The following is an 18,606-nucleotide window of genomic DNA, read 5'->3' on the forward strand; positions in this document are numbered from 1 at the left end:
AATTGCTAATTTTTTTTTATAAAAAACAATTCTCGAAATTCCGTTGTATTCTGTTTTTATATGTTGTATCTCAATATACATATAAATGAATTGTTCGGTCGAGGAATAAGTAGGAAATAATGTTTGTGTCATTTGGTCTCTTAGTGAGTTGTCTCACTACTTCTTTTTCTTTTGAACGACATTTTGAAATGAAATCCTGTAGTGGTACATGAATTTTCCAAAAATCCGTAGTGAAACATTTGATATGATCTGATTTATTATTCCATAGTAGGCTTCTTATGACAATAATGATACTGGTCGGAATCCAAAATTTGGAATTTGAATCGGCCGATTGATTTGATGGTAAATTGACTGTTCAAAATGAACAGTATGCTTAAATGGTTTGTTAACTTTGAAGGCGTAAAACATTCAAAGTTGGTACGGACATCAACGCTTTTCCCCAGGAGACACGCGTAATCGGCTTCGTGCCATCTGTTATTGTAAGATGTTTAAGGTACACGTAGTATGGGAGTGTTAAGCCATCTTAGAAATGCTTTAGTTATAAAACCACAAAGAAGACAAACTTAAAAATATGTAGTAAATAACACACATTTCATAAAAACAAAACGCATAACCAGGAAAAAACTGTTAAGTGATACCAGTCAATACCGAAAATAAACCCAAATACTATCGTAATCAATTGATATTGCATGACATAAAAAAAAGTCTGGTAATTAAATAGCAACATATACTAATTACTTATTTTACAAAATATCTGATTAGAAGGTTTTTAAGATGATTTATATTATTCATCAACCTTTTTAGTTTGACGACTAGCCCGCAGTCTTTGTACATTTTAATCACTGGTTTATAGCATCCTTTGATGTTATTCAACAAACAGACGGGAATTAAATTGTAGTTTAATTAGTCATATGTTTACAATACCACAGAAATTTACAGTTACAGAAGACCTAACTGAAGATCTTATTTAGAATAGTTGCTATTAAAATCATACGAAAAGGTCGTGATAACCTAGACATCCTCTGTAATTAATATATGATGGAAAAGAAGCCCAACAATGTGTCTTGTTAAACTATTTCTCTGAAATTTTCAGAACACAATGAACGTAAAATTGCTGTCATTGAGTACTTTGTGTTTTCAAAGTGAACAATTTTGCACGCATTTTTTTTAAAACTAGTAATCTAGTAATCAGTTTGCAAAAACTTATTTAAATTTGTTAGTTAACAATTTATTTAACTTCAAGTTGCTTACTGTCTATTTTTCGAATCAACATCTTGTTTGTTAGTTTTCTTGCTATTTCTAGATTCGATTTATCACTCTTTACTGATTCTGTTTGTATGTATTCTAAATATAAGCATCTTATTTACTATAATTAGTTTATTACTTTCTGTTGACAGTCACTTTTCCTAGCATTGAAGGGTATTTGATTATTTTAAGTCTCTTGAAAACAAACCCTTAGCGAATATTTTCTTTGTACCCAAATGGAATATAGTACGCAAATAAACATTATCAAAGCACTGAACATGTCATGTGGAGCTGGAAACTTTTTTTTCTAGTCTTCCCCACCTTCCCACTTTTATGGATCAGTTCGACGTACATGTGTGTGGTTTGTTTGTAATTATATGATTAAGTTTCGATTCTGGTTTCTTTGATTAATTTAATACTAGAAGACACCCGCGAAATCGCGGGCATTCAGAGCGTAGTTTAAAGTATGTAAAGTGTTGTTGGAAGAATTTTGTAAAATATTGAATGACTGGAGAATTTCAGCAAAAGTATCGTTAGTCATAGGTTATTGGGGACAGTAAAATGTTTTTTTTTTATCCCTCCTCCTTTATTTCCAAAATTCCCAATTTTTGGTTTTCTATCAATTTCAATATGAACATACCTTTAGTATGTTATTTTGTTTATTTTCTTTGGTTACATCTTCTGACATCAGACTCGGACTTCTCTTGAACTGAATTTTAATGTGCGTATTGTTATGCGTTTACTTTTCTACATTGGCTAGAGGTATAGGGGGAGGGTTGAGATCTCACAAACATGTTTAACCCCGCCGCATTTTTGCGCCTGTCCCAAGTCAGGAGCCTCTGGCCTTTGTTAGTCTTGTATTATGTTTTTAATTTCAGTTTCTTGTGTACAACTTGGAAATTAGTATGGCGTTCATTATCACTGAACTAGTATATATTTGTTTAGGGGCCAGTTGAAGGACGCCTCCGGGTGCGGGAATTTCTCGCTACATTGAAGACCTGTTGGTGACCTTCTGTTGTTGTTTTTTTCTATGGTCTGGTTGTTGTCTCTTTGGCACATTCCCCATTTCCATTCTCAATTTTATGAACATTTAAGTAAGGAGCCTGTAATTCAGTGGTTGTCATTTGTTTATGTGTTACATATTTGTTTTTCGTTCATTTTTTGTAGGGGGTCTCATTTGGGGGTTCCGCTGATCCCGGATCCCGCTTACTGTTTGTTTAACCCCGCCGCATTTTTGCGCCTGTCCCAAGTCAGGAGCCTCTAGCCTTTGTTAGTCTTGTATTTTTTTAATTTTAGTTTCTTGTGTACAATTTGGAATTTAGTATGGCGTTCATTATCACTGAACTAGTATATATTTGTTTAGGGGCCAGTTGAAGGACGCTTCCGGGTGCGGGAATTTCTCGCTACATTGAAGACCTGTTGGTGACCTTCTGTTGTTGTTTTTTTTTCTATGGTCGGGTTGTTGTCTCTTTGGCACATTCCCCATTTCCATTCTCAATTTTATGAACATTCAAGTAAGGAGCCTGTAATTCAGTGGTTGTCGTTTGTTTATGTGTTACATATTTGTTTTTCGTTCATTTTTTGTAGGGGGTCTCATTCTGGGGTTCCGCTGATCCCGGATCCCGCTTACTGTTTGTCAGATTCCCGTATCCCGCTTACACTACGTACGAAAGCAATTCTTATTTTTTTGTAATTTCCAGTGTCCCGCTAGACTTCATTTCCTGTTTTCACGGCACAATAATTTGACTTTCACGTGTCACGCTTACAAAACAATCGACAATCCCGCGTCACGCTTAGACCCCAATGAGACCCACTTTTTACATAAATAAGGCCGCTAGTTTTCTCGTTTGAATTGTTTTACATCGTCATGTCGGGGCCTTTTAAAGCTGATTATGCGGTATGGGCTTTGTTCGTTGTTGAAGGCCGCCGTACGGTGACCGATAGTTGTTAATTGCTGTGTCATTTTTGGTCTCTTGTGGAGAGTTGTCTCAACATGGCAATCATACCACATCTTCTTTTTTTTGTAATCAATGAATTTTGTAAAAGATTTAATGACTGGAGAATTTCAGAAAGGTATCAAATTCACATGAATTATTTTAGCGCTTATCTGTATTTTATAAAGTGAATTTACTTTCAATTCTAAGTTTACTAATCGATCCATGGTGGTCATTGATATAGCATACAGACCCTCTATTTAACTCTGTGACCGCCGTGGATAGTAAACTTGAAAATGATAGCAGATAGAATTAAAATACACTTTATGTATGTTAAAAGAAAAACGCAAACCGGAAGTCTAATCTGACTTAAAATTTTGTCCAATGACGGGACAATATCCGGATGCCTTTTTTCTCGTTTTTCTCCCCAAATAACTCAATCTGAATAATCATATGAATGGATGACAAATACAACTATGCACTGTACCTTTAGGACACAGAGGCGTGTTGATTAATTTATTGTGGAAAGAAGAGAAGCGACACACAAAATGAGGTCTTCTCGTTTAATAGTATAGATAAGCAACGTACAAGTCTAAACTAACTAGGAATTCCAAAGATGTACATACAAATAAAACCCGAAATTAAAAAAATACCCAACTCATCCAAAAATAATGTTAATTTCTAACGACATTTGATGAACATCAGATTTATGATAATACACCAATTAATTTCTTTCTGTATACATGACTTAGTATAAATATTATAATTGATGCATTGATTTCCATCCGTCCTCATAATACTAACAATTTATTGAACCGATAAGTCAATATGAGACACATTTAAAAAAAAATTACAAATCTAAAGACCAACACAGCTCAGTATTTTTGAAGTCTCGTCATAAAAACTAAGCAGGCATACATTCTAAGAACATTCTTGAACAAAACAAAACAACATATAATTTTAAACTATACTGTAATGCTAGGAAGCCGTAAGGGGACACAAAAAAAAAAATAGAAAATATTTTTTTTAATTCGATATCACGATTAAACATTACCGTTTTACCGATATCTCAATAAAAAATATATCGTTATCTCAATAAAACGAAATTGTTATATCGAGATCTCGGATTAAGATATCGTTATCTCTATTTAATATATCGACATCTCGGATTATTATATCGTTGTCTCGATTTATTATATCGTTATTTCGATAAAACGAAACTGTTATATCGAGATCTCGGATTATTATATCGTTATCTAGATTTAATATATTGAGATCTCGGATTATTATATCGTTATCTCGATTTATTATATCGTTATCTCGATAAAACGAAACTGTTATATCGAGATCTCGTATTATTAAATCGTTATCTCGGTTAAATATATCGACATCTCGATAGAAATAATCAATATCTGAAAAAACAATTAAAAGCACCCTTTAAATTTTTTTCTTAATTCATGCATTTATTTAGTTTCGAATTTCCCTAACGATTTTTAACAGAAATTCCTTGGTTCAATGTATGGACGACCTGAATACCAAAACATATATATGATGTTAAAATACTCAACGTTTTCTTGTTTTTATTTTCACGTTACCTTTGCTGTTCTTCATCTAATATTTATAGATATAACATGTCCATTGTGCCGAAATGACCATTAGAGGGGTTTAATAAAATTTATATTTCAGGATCGAAGAATAGTATTACAACAATATAGACTAAGTGCAATCGCGAGAAGTAGGTTAATTCTGTTATTTTATATAAATAAAATTAAAAACAATTTCAACTTACGTTTTTATGTGGGCGAATTTATTACCCAGATCTTCAAACTTAATTTGAGACAGTTTGCAAATTGAAACATCACCTAGGTAGGACAAACTGTATCATGCCTATGTAAAACTAGTGGAATAAACATGAAGTATTTTGTGGTATTTAAATATAAATATGTCGTATATAGTGGATGTCGCTATGAACATTCATTAAATCTGAGTAGACGTGCATCAAAACTTTATAAACATGCTCCTTCGATAAGTTCTTTAAAAGTGCCGTACAGTTTTGCCTATCCAAATGCTGTTTCCCTTGGCAACCAAAAATTAAGTATTCGGAAAAAAGGCTGATATATGATATAATTAATAGAAAATATTTTTTTCACACAAAATCTTCATTAGTTACATTTTTATAGGTTACTTTTTAACAAGAGTGAGCATAAATATCAACCAAATAAATAAACAGCAATTGTACAGTTCTATCGTTGGGTTTAGTTGTATCCATCGAGTTGTCTTTCTAATCTGATAATTTCTTCTACTCCTTTCCTCATTTCCTTGATAGCCTCGATTTCAGTTAGACCTAGACGACGTTTGTCGGAAATATCATAGACTCCTTCCTTGTTTTCTGTGTTTTCTCCATCAGTACCTCTTGGTTGTAAATTAAGTTCTTCACAGATATCTTGGAAGTCTGGAGTAGCTGAGAGTTTAGGAATTTTGATGTGTACACTGGCTCTAAGAGTGGTTCCTAAGTTTGTTGGACAGAAGGTACGGTATCCAAGTTTTTCGTGATGAGCAAATGTGAATTTCTTCTCAATTTTTTTGATAGCTGTGACCAATCTGGTATAAATTCCTTTGAGATTTCCTCCTGTCTGTCATTGACCCAGACAAGGAAAGTTTTGTTTTTGTTGAAAAATATTCCTCCTCCAGTTGGCCATTCATTGTATCCACCAGCAGATCTCAAACATGAATCGTGATCCTTAAACAAGAAATGGTCAGCTGTCGGCTGGGTTTGAACTTCCTTGGTCATTCCTTCAAGTGGGAAGTATTTTCCAACCAGCTCTCCGGTCAGGCTGTTCAGTGCTGCGACGAATTGTTTTTTTCCATTTCAACTTTGTCCTCTTTTGAACTGACTGGTGGAAAGGTAAAAGCAGCATGACTTCTTCCACACGTGAAGACAAGATGTACTCGTTTTTTGGATCAAGATCGCCAAATCCTAGGTTGCTGAGATCCCTAAAGTCTGGCTAAGGATGTTTGACTTCTGGAGCTTTGTGGTAGTCTTTGATGACTGGGTGGAGAAGATCAGCGAAAGTGTCGTGTCCCTCTGGGTCACAGGTACAAACACCACAGTGACTGTTTTCACAACCTGATCTGATGCTGTCTGCTAAAGTCCCACCAAGTTTGCTTTTGAGTCCTTTCAATTTGTCGTAAACATCTTGCGTGAGGTTTCAACAGAGAATGGCTGTCTCCGTTTTTCAACTTGTTGTACAGCTCGTCAAGTGATTCCATGGTTACAAAAAATCAAGTAAACTAAAAATTAAAAAAAATAAAAATTGAACGAAACTTAACAGCAAAAAACAGCCAAACAATCAATAAGCAAAGTTGAACAGCAGTTAATCGTTGCAATTTTTAAATTCCATGGAGTACTCAATATCCTTTCCATGCTAAATATAAATTTACACGCTATAAATATACTCAGTCATGTTAGTGAATGCATTCTTTTGCACCTGTAATCTAACTTATAGAAGATTTAAAACGTGTTTAAAAACTGCTATAATTCCAATTGATATATAAGTTGTAAATTAAATAACAATTAGAAGCTTCTAAGGTGGTATGACTTTGATGAGGAAAACGACTCAAAATACAGAAATAAAGAACAGAAACACAGGTTCAACTCAGCACTTACAGCTTAAATTGAAAAAATTAAAAAAATAGAACGCATTTTTTATAAATAAGTTATTTTAGTTAACCTTTATATTTATAACATATTTACAACAAAATATAAAGTGACATTCAAATATTATTACCTACTGTAGAAATTGTACCTCATATGTTTATTATATAAAATGTTAAATACTTATTATAGTATTCAATATGGTATTTTCCGTTTTTTCCTTTTCAGCTCTAATGCATGCGAACTATTGGAAAATAAAACATTTTAAATTAATTTTGGTAGGTAGGAAAAAAAGTTATCTAGTATTTCAGAAATTCGGTTTATGCATGAGCGTAATATAGCAGTTGATAGAATCCCTTCGTAAATTTTACGCACATCACTAGTTGGTTGACTGTTATTGAATAACCGTTTCACAAATGATATCGGATATTTCCTTACGTCGTAACTACAATACCCTTCCCTTTTCTCGAATGTGGCCTACGAATTAGACTATATATATTTACCGAATTTGTAAAAACATAAGCAATACCACGGGTACCACATGTGGAGCACGATATGCTTACCATTCAAGAGTACCTGAGATCACCCCCAGTTTTTGGTGGTGTTCGTGTTGCTTAATTTTTAGTTTTCTATGGTTTTTTTTGTGTACTATTATTTGTCTGGTTGTCTTTTTTCATTTTTAGCCATGGCATTGTCAGTTTATTTTCGATTTATGAGTTTGCGTGTCCCTCTGGTATCTTTTGTCTCTCTTTTAAATTATACACTCCCTGTGGCAAAAATTAACTCAACTCGGGATAATTTGTATTTTTCTATTTGCAAACAAAAAATGTACTGGTAGGACCTTTTGGATTGTATACTCTAACATTTATACTTTTAGCTTTAAAAACGTTTTGTTCACAACCTGGTGAAGATTATTCTAGAAAAACGGGCTGTGCGCACAACTTGTAATATCATATGTTTTGTATATTGATTCGTTAATTCGTAGACATGGTAAAAGGTAAGCTATGCTTAAATGCAGAAAGTGTGACAAAAATCCTAAAGATGGGGATTAATTTGTACTTAGTGCTTCAACTTGTTCTATTATCCACACAGCATGTCTTCTGAATTCATATCAAACGTCACTTCACAATTTGATTGATGAAACCTTTTTGACTAAGTAGCTTATGTCATACCTACAGTTTTCATCGTGTCGTACATTTTCTATTATCAATACAAGTCTATTTAAAAAGAAAAAGAATTGTTTGAAGTGTTTTTTATTGAATGACAGTTATCGTTTAAGCTTAAGACATATGACTTTTTCTACGAAATCTAAGTTCGTTTGCGAATGTCAACTTGTATTAAAAAAAATTACAGCGGAAGCTCTAGCCAGTTTTCTACTCTAAACAGATTTCTGTTTCATACATTACTCGCTCTTATGGAAAAATCCCCAGCATGAACAATGATGACATTTGTCGAACAAAAGTGTATAATTATAGAAAATATTTGATTCTTTTGTGGGCAAGTCAAATATTTCCGTGGTCTGAACTATATTTGAAGTTATAGGATCGATAGACTGATATTAATTTTGTGAATAGTGTCATCAGTGGGTAGTTATATTTATGAGTTATAAACTTATTAAAAATGGTTGTGTACTGGTATTTGAAGTTTTATTACCTGAATTCCGGTTCGTGGGCGTATTTTCACACAGCGATATCCTTTTTTGTTAGCCTTAGTGGGATTCGGTGGGCCACTAGTTTATAGTGACAAATTTTGAATGTTACAGGTCTGAAAAAGAGTCTGTATTTACGGAAATCGATTATCCGATTATCGGTTCCCCATCTAGTAAAGCGGTCGTCTCTTGGTCATTTATTATAGGATTAAACGCCTTTTGAAAGGAATTTATTGGTGTATAAACTTGACCAATTCACTCACAAACAAATAAAAGTCCGAAATTTGCTATCTGATAAAATATAAACTAAAAAACACGCGAGGTGTAAATAACGTCGATCCGGTTCGTTTTATTATCGCCGCCATCTTGTTTACATTGGTTACGAAAAGAAGTTCGGTCAACGTCGTCTATCGAAAAATAAACGAAGTCAAAAAGTACTTCCGGAAGTCCTCTCGACCAATCATAGAACGTATTTTCGATTATCAAAATCATATAAGAATTATATTAACACAACGGCACTCATTCTTAAAACAAGTCGTTCAGTACTCAAATCAAAAGCCTAAGCAACAACGTGAGTAGTCCATCAAGTCTACACGTAAGAAACATAGCTGATATATGCATTCAAATTAGATTCCAATAGGACGGTAGCACAATCGAGAGGTAAACTGGTTTAAAGCGGACCTATGAGAATTAACTTTCAATCCCCTCAGAAATATCCATATGAATATCTATTGCCGTTCAAATACAACGACATGATATGTAGGGAGAATGAGAAAACACCTGCAGTATGCGTTTGTCAATTTGAACTTACAATATACAAGTTAAATTGTGTGAGAATGATATATAAATTTAAAAGCAAGTCTGGTCATTTCAGTTTTCCTTGTGACTTCTTTTTTTTGTGTAGGTACAACTACCTAGTCCCGAGAATTAAAACGTGATGATTCGGGGTTATCCTTCCTCTTGATTTCGGGGCGATATTTTCTTTTTTGTGTTTGTTTTCTGATATTTTCTCTTTATTTAATTAGCTATTTGTTATTATATGTTTTATATTTGATATGTTTGTTATCAATGTGCCGCCCCTGAACAAGCCATAAACACTAATCAAAGAGCAGATTGCTCTAAGGGTTACGATTGCCATTGTTTTTATTGATACAGGCATTAGTATTATTTTCAAAAATACTTCAACTGCACGTGTAAAATACTCGTAAAATGTAATTTACGTAATCTGAACAGTTATTCAACTTTAAAATTAGCCAATCTTCGATACAAGTGTATGAACAATGTACTTATTGTGTTTTATTTTTGTACTATCAATTCCAAGTTTACTTTCCACAGCAGTCACTGAGAGTGAGAGAAGGTATTTCACTTCGTACATTCTAACATATTTTGTTAGAATGTCCAGCTCTTCATAATGTTAGACAATTATACTACAGCCGTTTTGAAAGTAGAAGTTTTTCGTCTAATTGGTGAAAAGAAATGGCTTGAACTTTCTATTTTGCTTCTGATTTTGGACTGCTCAAACTTTAGTGAAAATTTTGATACCGAACAAATAACAGCCATTACAAAAATATCTACTGAATTGTGTCATCAGCTATATATTGAAAGATTAAAACTGTTGGAAGGAATCAGAATATAACGTCCACAATTACCAAAGGGACAAGTTCATCTAATGTGTAGTATTTCTAAGTGATCAGTAACTTTATAAAAAAATATATATTATTTGTCTTAATATATATATACATGTATATATATATCAGTGATTGAGGTGATGGCAAGGTAGTCTGCTCCTTTTATTCTATAAACTTTACTTATAGTGTTGAGACCAGCTTTATACTTTAAAGAATAGTATAGGTCGTGTATTATACATGTACATATTTCCTTTAGAGGACCTATGGAGAACCTGTATATATATAGTGTATATATATTTAAAGTGTTACAAGAATTTCTTAGTGTTCCTTAATGGAAGGATAGTACAAACAGAAGAAGAAGAAGTACCTTATCACCTATTTTCCTACGTGAATTCTAGGTGGATCCCCATTTCTAACTCTTTAAATATTTACTTTGGGTCAGTGGGCATGACTCCTTTCCGTACACATCCCTCTGTTTAAATTACGATCGGTTTTAATATAATATGACGTCTATCGACAATCCGAGTTAATTTATCTCGACGTGTCGTCGTTTGATGGAATTTGCTTACGGAAGGGAGACAACTCGAAGCGATAATATGGAAGACTCCATTTTGGCTGAAGGGGTGTTCTAGTTACACCTTTACGTTGTGGACTACATTTATTTAAATTTAATTGATGCATATTATCTAAAATTATGCAACAACAATAACCCTCAATAGCAGATAGACGTAGAAAGGATCTCGTGAGTTTCAAATTAATCAATGAAGTGCGGAATCCAGAGCAACCATTCAATATGATACCCCTTCAAGTCAAGAAAACTATACGCATGCGCATAATTATCTAAACAAACCCTAGACTTGTGATTTGTAGCAAGGACGTATATTAAATGTTAATTAAACGACCTCCATTTCATTCTGGAAGTACAATATTAAATATCAGTTTCATAACGGTGACATATAAGAAAACTCCACTTCATTTCTTATATGACAGAAATAGTTTTATCGATCAGAATTCAGAGAACTCTCGCATGTTATCAAAACTGGGGAATTCCCTCTGACGTGTTTCTAAATTTATAAAAACACTAAATATTAATACTGCTTAATTCTGGTTTTCCATGTTGTTAAAAACGCGCATACAAGTCGAGGGAAATATCGAAACATGAAGATTTTGAGAAGAACTTTATAGGACAGTATTTGTTGTTTAAATTCAATCCTTTTGTTTTTTATACGATTTAAATTTAGACAATCTCCATAATCTGAGATGTTCCTTGATGTTTAGAATAAAACGGTTGACCTGAGGGCATGGCCCTGAGTCAATGGTATAAGTTTACAGTATCCCAAAAACCGTAACATGTTCTGAAAAATTAACCAGTATTTTTCTTATAATACTGAACCATTTACCTTGACATTGTTTGTCTTCGGCTTTCGATAACAATTATTTCATTAAAACACAACTTTAATTGTATATCAACACTTAACTTAAACGTCATGTATATTTTAAAAATGTTAATCAAAACACAATTTTCATTCCTGTAGTGTTTTTAGTGTTAATTGTTTTAGGCATACCTTTGACAATCCGTGTGTTTAAATGATCATTGTTTTAAAAAAAAAAACATTATATTGAACGTTGACGTAAACAAACGGACATTTAAGCCTCGGTCACACCTTACCGGATAGCACGAACGGACGCCTAACAGATGAAAAGTAAAAGTTGTCCGTTGACAAAATTGTTATTCGTTGGAAGTCCGTTGATGTACTGACCGAATAAAACGGACGTTTAACGGATGCATAACGGACACACACCGTATATGCAACGTACGAGAAACGGACACGTACCGGACAGAACGGATGTCGAACGTACATCCAACGGACGAGTACCGCGCATAAAACGGACACCTAACGGAAGAGTACCGGATAAAACGGATGAACAAGATATACGGAAAAATCAAAGGCGACAATATTAATACATGTAAATCGACTAAATATTCAAAATGTTTCTGTGTAACTGGTTTTAGTTTGTTCTTCAAAAATTCCGCCAAAGGGCAGTGTCTGGCCTGAATAAGAACTGCTTGATTGTGAAAGCGTGCCTATACTCTAAGATCGATTATGAATAATAAGAAATCATGAACCTTAAGAAATCTGACATACCAATAATTGGCATTTCTAAATTGGCATTTATCCGTTTCAGATCCGTTCATCATCCGTTTTATCCGATATACGTCCGGTAGAAGTCCGTTTCTCGTCCGTTCAACATCCGTTTTATCCGTTAAACGTCCGGTAGAAGTTCGTTGGTGAACTTATATTCCAGACCTCCAACGCAACGGATGTATAACGGACACGTAACGGATACAAAACGGAAACGAAACGGACGAGTACCGTACAAAACGGACGCCTAACGGACGTTCAACGGACATTTTATCCTTTGGACGTCCGTTCAAAGTTTTGAACATTCTCCAAATTTTCCACCGGACAGAACGAACGTCGACGGATAAAACGTATGCTTAACGGACATGGACGGACGTCTAACGGATAAGAACGGACGTCTAACGGACATAAACGGATTGAAAAAAAGTTATCCGTTAGTCGTCCGTTCGAGCTATCCGGTAAATTATAACCGAGGCTTAACCTTAACTGATCCAGCCAATGGATCGGGCCACAATGGTTCAATTGATGGTCATATCTAAGCAGTTATGGAAGTATAGATTATCGTGTTTTTTCACATTGATATCGTAAAATATCAGCCGCGAGCCACTATGTTAACCTTTGTGGCGAGTGAGCAGAGCGAACGAGTTAAAAAGCTTCACATTGTGTCGGTCGGCGTAGGGAAGGACGATCATGGCAAAGATACGACTTCGACGTCTACATGCTTGTACATCTAAACGTTAAAAAGTGTTTCACTCAAACGCAAAGACGCCTGTATAACAGCAACGATTTGTATAAAACGTCATGCGAAATTAGTTTTCTACAAAACTTTTGGTTACATGTATTATATGAATATTTATATAGAGTATTGATATAAAGATCAGCAAGAGTCAACTTGTTTTTCTTTCTTTTTTTGTCTTTGATAGCAAGAAGTCTAATAGCTTAAAGAAATTCCACAGTCAAAACTTAAATATATTATTAATGATACCGGACACATTAATCTAGATAATTATATACGTAGTATTATCGGCAGTCTTCTTGAGACCTTGTTATAAGAATTTCTTTAGGCTTCATAACTATATATAATCTTGATTGACGAGGACTAAATAAGACAAGTCATTACAACATAAACTGCACATTATTAATCTTGCATCTTACAACAACTAAACAAAAAAACGTATTACGGGTCCGATCGCTCAACCTAATAACCTGAAATAGCCGGACCTCGCACCGAATTCAACCGTACTACATAACACACAATATCACTTCCTTGTTAGTTTTAAAATAATTACTTTCGACGATACGTTTCCTGTTGTTTTTGCTATAAGCGTGGTTTAGCTTTCATTTAGATCTTATATCATGATCAATGATATATTTCATTTTGTCTGCTATTTTTTAATACACGAAAGATATCGGTTTTATAAATTGTGAAAGAAGCGACATATTCCCAGACATAAAGAAATCATCAAGGAAGATTTATTTGCATGTCCCTCAAGTATCTTTCGCCTATCTTTTATTCTAGTATGCAGTTCGAATAGACTAAAGTAAGCATATCGAGTAATTAAGATAAATCAAATATTTTTTTATAAAAACTCGTCGACGTCTTCTATACCAATAAGCAAAAACTACATCGGTTATATCCAAAAGACTGGTAAAGTCATTCTGTAGTTGAAATGTCTAATTTCTAATTTCAAGTCCCAAATAACATTCCTCCATACACTTCACATACTTGTTGAAAGTGAAAAATATCAAGTTGAAAAAGCATACAGGAACTACACATAAAAAAACCGTGAAATTGGAAGTGACAAATATGAACTTGAAACCGAGAAATGTTTGAAATAAAGTGTTCCTTGTAGTCTTGCGTAGTAATAATTTATCTATTATGCAGAGACGTTGGAGAAAATATTTTAGAAAAGTCGGATTTCATTTAATTATTTTGTTTGCTTTAATTTCAAACTATTCTTATGTACAATCAATCCATTTGCATCTATAAATGCATGACAGTGTGATTAATATTGTTCTATAAACGTATTGTATAAAAAGCTGTTTACATTCAATTTGGTATTTTGAGAGGAAAATGTCTAGTAATTTGGAGGGGTAAAAACCCGAATCAACAGCTACTTCAGTTAGTTTACATTTGACGCAGCTTTTTTACAGGACTTTTGTACTATAAACAAGTTGGTATTTCAAACCAATATTTATTTATTACCTTATCATTTCGGTCCTAATTATGTCACATATGCTTTCGATTAGTACGGAGGGAGTCTCTAATCACAATAGATATTCAACGTCATATTTATTGAATTATGATTTAATTTGATTTAAAGAAAGACATTTAAAAAAACTCTGTGTTATTAAGATTAAAGATAATTTACAGGTATCATGCACTTTTAACTTGTAATCGATGGGTAGCAGCTCTTCTTAGATATCATTTTGGCTATTGGTAAGTTAAATATATTATAATAAGTCTAGTTTGTTTCGAAAGAAGAAATTTATCTAGAGCAAGTTTCGCAATCAGCATACAAAAAAACTAAAGAACTATTTCGAGTATACTATAGCTGTTTAATCTCGACTGTCCCATGGTAAATCTCAATCATAAACAATTATTGTATATCAAAAGGTACATCTAAGAAAATAAAAACACTTAATTATAATACTTGTATAACACAATACACGAATACAAAAACCAACAAATCAATGTGGTATCACATTAAATGATCGCAGTTACTGAAAACAGCCTGTAAGAACCTAACCTGCTATGACATTAAATCGTCCTTCGCTTGAATATGGGCGTCCGTACTTTTATTAGATTTCGTCTGAGAGACATTAAATTTGGTCGTAAAGCACAATTGCCCTGCTAGGTAAAGACTATGTTCTAGTGAAATATAACCAACACATCTTAGATAAGCTCAGACAAGTCTTTTTCCTCAACACGTGTGTCATTGAAAGCATGACTGTATATACATTATCGTTGGAGGTTGCTGACGATTAATTACTTTAAATGGGGAATTATTCCCATACGATTTTTAAAAATGGTATAATTCCATCAATAAATATAGTACTATAATACTCGAACAAGCAAAAAGTGTGTAAATAGATGAAATAAGAATTACAGCCGGTCATATTTGCCAAATTGTATGTTTTTCTTCCTTTTTGAGTATGAGCATTGTTTTTGTATAATAGATGACATGTGTTATAAGAAATGTACATGACTGTATCAAATTGTGCCAGTCTGTTTTTAAATAGTAATGCTTCAAAATTAAAAAAATATATACAAAAGACTTTCAGGTATGATGGTTCAAATGTGCAATGGATGTAACACGTCTTCTGATTGGCTAGGTGCTTTTTGCCTATTAGCTTACAGGTGTAATTTTGACGGACGTTTTTTCATGATTTACTCTTTAAAATAAAATTTAGAGTCCAACTATAAAGAATGACTAATATTTTCGGAATAACCTCAAACATAAGGTGGACACTTTTACATAACCCGTGCAGCGGTCATCACATTTTTGGTGTTAGACAATGTATCTTCATAGACAGAACAAAACACAATTGTTCCTAAAATAATGATATTATAGTCTAGAGACAGATGCAAAAGTTTACATACATTTTTGGGATGATAAGGTTGAGTTCTTGATTTATTTCCTTGTTGATAAGGTATTCATTTGGTTCAATCCTATTTTGGTGTTATTGTATAATTAATTTTAAGAAAATATAGAAGCATTTTGTATAATATATCGTTTTCTAGTATAATATATGATATTATAAAAGTAGCAAAAAATATGTTCAAAAATAAATTTTTATGTCTGCAGAAACGTCGGTCATTTTGAAGATTAATGTCCAATATTGACCTAAATATCAAATGATTTTATATAAACACGAAGACACCAAAGAGGATCCGGACTAAACTCAAATAAATACAAGAAAATCACTTCTGGCGTAATAAGCGTCTTTGGGGGTTTCAATGATTTGTAGAAGTGTTTTCGTTTACGAATAATCTTTAGCAATATCAATCAATTGTTAAACTAATATTGTTTTATACAATTTTAATCAAGGTTTTATAACATAGAAATGCGAATAGATTTACAGATAGTTATCTTTAAAATTTTAATGTCCATTAAATTGAAGGTATCTGTCTATAAAGCGTCATAAATGGACTTAAGTGAGTTAGCTGCTTCTCCAACTCTAGGATAGCATTTATCAATATAAATCTTTGGCATAATGGTAGCAAGCGCACTGATGTGTGCTACCTTATGTATAATGGTTATCTAGTTTGAGTTTGTTGGAAATAAAATATAAATTTCGGTTACCTCTTTCGACATAATATTATACTTAATATCAAACGATTTACTCATTGACTGATTGATTACGATCATTACAACCAGTGGCAAGTATCACATCATAAAAACATGAATCAAAACATAACTGAATATTATAAATTAAAAACTAGCACATCATAAAAACATGAATCAAACATAACTGAATATTATAAATTAAAAACATTCTAAAAAAACACGAAACAAAACAAACATAGACTCAGTGTTGAAACCCGTACCTTGACCTATAATGGTTTACTTTTATACATTGTGACTTGGATGGGGAGTTTTCTCATCGGCACTCATACACATCTTCCTATATCTATAAACATATTGGGCTATCCAAATCAACATACTGTGAACCGCAGGTTTTATGGGAAATGAAAAGTACCAGCATTGTGTGTACTAAGGATAGAAATAATGTGATCGATTGGATGCTCTGGATGTATCTGTGCTCTAAGCTGCATGGATAGTTTTAGATAGGTTCTTTAATTATTTCTTTTATAACATCATGTACTAGTCGAAAAAAAGTGTTATTTGTCATAAAATAAGAATGATTAAATATTTTTTTAAAAGAAATAATTGTAAATCTCCGTCATCGTAAACACTTCAAACTATGTATATTTGTAATTCATTACAAAAGATAGATAAATAAACCCGCACAATCCTAAAATATTTCCCCATACAAGATTTCAAGAAATTAACTTTTAATTAGGACTCCCTCTGTTCCGAAACGACAGTTGTATATGCGAATGAGACAACTGTCCACCAGTGTTTAAATGAAGTGGATATAAGTAACTGTAGGCAATTATACCGTTTAGCATGTATTTGTAAGAAAAATTTTAAAAAAATGATAAATAAACACCCCTTAAATTCGTAAATGGTACCACGAGTACGGGCTGATAGTTTCGAATGCAACTTAAAAATGGCAGACATAATTGGTAGACGAACTAAATTTTACATTCAGACTGGCATATATTTAGTTTAACTAAATGGTATTGTACTTATATGTCTGTTATTAATATAAGGTGATAGATACATCAATATGGATATTTAATGTGATGGACAATAAAACTTGGAAAACAATAATCTGAGTTATAAAATAATAATAAATGACCTTACCGTATGATAGTTTAAGTCTATTTCTGTATAAAAATACTACTGATCACTTAATTCCCGGATATTTACAAGTAGTAATAATCTCGGAAACAAATAAACAGATTACTTTTAAGTCAATATCACCTACTTTCTGCATTCAATAACAGATAGTTAAAGAAAATATTTGTTTTGTATTGGTTTACGAATTTTTAGTATCCTCTGCTTTTGAATAAAGATACTCGACATGAAAAACCAGCAGAATAAGAAGTTTATTGATGTGATTAGTTTTACGTTTTATCTTCTAGTAACAATAAAAAGACACGTGTTCTATTCAGTGGAGCAAGCTAACCTATCATACATAAGCATATTTTTAATGATACAATTGCCAATAAATACCTTGTATAAACAATAATATTTATTTACAAAGAACAAGTTGACCATCGGTCATAATGAGCTTAATTCTGACCATGAAATGCTACATATTCTAGACGTTTACTTTTTAAGCAGTCTAATAAAACTTATATCTTTCTTAATGTTGTCAAATAAAATAAATTCACACAAATTGTTTTTTTATGATAAAAACTGTTACATGCAGCTTCATGATCTAAAGACCCTGTGTCGTTCATATGGATTTACATGTACATCTTCAACCATGGCCATCATCAAACATTGCATGCAAGAGTCTTTTATTTTTGTTGATAATTTCTTGCTGATAATTGTCATGCTTGTCTTTTTTTCTAGTTTCTATTTATTTATTTATTTTGGTTTCAAAATAAAAGGCAAAACATGCAAAAAATTGTTAAAAACGTTATTTAAGGGTCATCTTTCTATTCCATAGTTGACTGGCGATATTCGGGTCATGATAATTTAGTAGATCTTGTCTTACTAATTAGTTTTGCTGTTTGAATTTTTTACTATATATTAAAGTTTTTATGACTATA

At 32.7% G+C, this 18,606-nt stretch overlaps 1 protein-coding gene and 1 pseudogene across 1 annotated transcript in view; both read right to left on the reverse strand.

The window, feature by feature from the left end:
* LOC139488885 (RYamide receptor-like) overlaps window positions 1-17,971 on the reverse strand; it is a 65,038-nt gene extending 47,067 nt beyond the window's left edge. The window contains exon 1 of the mRNA XM_071274843.1: window positions 17,690-17,971. The gene's annotated coding sequence lies outside the window, so the exon portion shown is untranslated. The remainder of the gene's footprint in view (window positions 1-17,689) is intronic.
* On the reverse strand, window positions 5,393-6,464 carry LOC139488888 (arginine kinase-like; annotated as a pseudogene).
* Window positions 17,972-18,606: the final 635 nt, after the last annotated feature.

This window comes from Mytilus edulis, chromosome 9 (assembly GCF_963676685.1).
Source record: "Mytilus edulis chromosome 9, xbMytEdul2.2, whole genome shotgun sequence".
In the NCBI taxonomy this organism is placed as follows: domain Eukaryota; kingdom Metazoa; phylum Mollusca; class Bivalvia; order Mytilida; family Mytilidae; genus Mytilus; species Mytilus edulis.